The 1902-nt window shown below is 38.7% G+C and overlaps 1 pseudogene; it reads right to left on the minus strand.

Moving 5' to 3' along the window:
- Nucleotides 1-6: 6 nt before the first annotated feature.
- On the minus strand, nucleotides 7-1087 carry LOC118736557 (annotated as a pseudogene).
- Nucleotides 1088-1902: the final 815 nt, after the last annotated feature.

Below are 1902 nucleotides of genomic sequence, written 5' to 3' on the forward strand. Positions count from 1 at the left end.
TTACGTTCCAAAAATTTGCACCTTCTCTATCTATCTAAGTTCTCTGGTGACTGCTTCTAAAAGCTATCGTGTTTCACGTGGCATATAAGACTTAATTTCATTATTACAGTAGTGTGATTTATATGTATGTATATGAATAGGATATTATATATTTATGTATTTAAAAACCCACAACTTTAAGACCGCGCCTCTGAACTTGTTAAAATCTTACCGTGTCACAAACATATTCCTTATTATGTAAGGAAAACTACGAAGAATATGAAAAAGAATATCAGTACTGCGAAGATTTTTATCATCAGTTTGGAAGTACTTCAATATTTCACCATGCGCCGCTTCTATGTTCAATTCGGCATCTTGTATGTTTGTATCGATACGCTCCACATTCTCCTCTTGCTCCTTAACCATATGTGCTGATTGTTGAAATATACCGCCTAGCTCGACAATAGTCGATTCAATGTTCTGCATAGTCTCAGCCCGCTGTTGCACGTAACTATCCGAGTCATCATATAATGCAATCTGCTGCTGCGTCTGTATTCCACTTCCTCCGACTGCACCCAGCAATGGTGTTGTATCACTTGCGGCCATGTCAGTGCTTACGGCCGTATTCTCTTCGCTTAACAGCAAGGAGCCGTTTCGCTGTACTCGAGCGAACAGTGCTAGCAGCAATTGGTGACTGCCCGAATTGATCCCGACGCGCTTTTTGTTGTTTGAGATTTTCTATACGCACTTCTAGTATCTGTTTGAAGTCGGTGCCCATGCTGGCTAATTTAGATTGTAACGCATACACCATGATGTAAGTCAATTCTTGAATCTATTGCGGTCGATCATCAAAAAGACTCTTCTTTTTGGCCACTGCAAAAGAAAAGGTAAAATAATATTTATAATTAAGAACACCTATTCATTTTATACTCACGCGTTGTCAATTTTTCCAACTTGGCATATGCTCTTGCTATGTTTTTGCCAATATATTTGTGACCATCATAAATTCCTTTCTTTGGCATACGTCAATTGTTGCACCATAGCCTGTAAAGGCGGGTTCACCGTTCGTGTCCGGACAACTTTTTATTTGCTCTCAAAACCATTGTGTACAAATACAAGTGAGATATCTTAGCAATAGACGTCACCCTGGGCCACAGCTGCGATCATCTGTTTTTTTAGAGTTGCTTATTTTGGTCTAAACTGCGCTTTTTTGACCTGAGTTGCATTAAATAGTCTCTTAAAACTTGGTAGTATTTGTTGTTCAAATGGTAACATATATGTCCAAAAACTTGAAAAATATTAGATGATTGCTTTTTAAAAATGCTATTTATAAAATTTGGTTTTGATTGCGACATTTGAAATATTCAGATTATAAATGTTTTTCACATATGTTTTAAGATTTTAAAGCTTTTAAAAAGTACGGTAGAATGCAACAATGTGCTTGAGTTTGTTTGCTTCGTCGTCAGCTTATTCGTTTGCAGACTAGAAAAATTGCGAACAGCCATCAAAATACTGATTCAAATTACACATCTTTCACTGGACACACAAATGGGTGGGCCCATCAAAATTCAGCCCTAATGGTAAGTTAATTTCATCGTGCGGCGATGACAAGTTAAGAATTTGCGATACATTTTCAGGCGAATGTGTGCGAACGTTCACCGTGGGAAGAGGTATGGGACGACAGCTGGCATGGCATCCAGACGGTAATCTGGTGGCTTTAGCATTAAGTTGTAACCGCTTTAAGATATTTGACATAGCTGAAGGCGAGCTAAAACAGTGCATTCGTCGCCGGAGAATGATGTTGCATTCACCCAAGTGGAAATTTCTTGGTGACTGGCGGCGATGACGATACAATAAGATTGCTTGATTTATTAGAAGGTCGGCCAATTTATACACGGTAGTAGTGCACTTTAGCGGAACCAT

The sequence above is a fragment of the Rhagoletis pomonella genome, unplaced genomic scaffold, assembly GCF_013731165.1.
Source record: "Rhagoletis pomonella isolate Grant_MI unplaced genomic scaffold, Rhpom_1.0 Rhpom_scaffold_00003, whole genome shotgun sequence".
Taxonomy (NCBI): Eukaryota; Metazoa; Arthropoda; class Insecta; order Diptera; family Tephritidae; genus Rhagoletis; species Rhagoletis pomonella.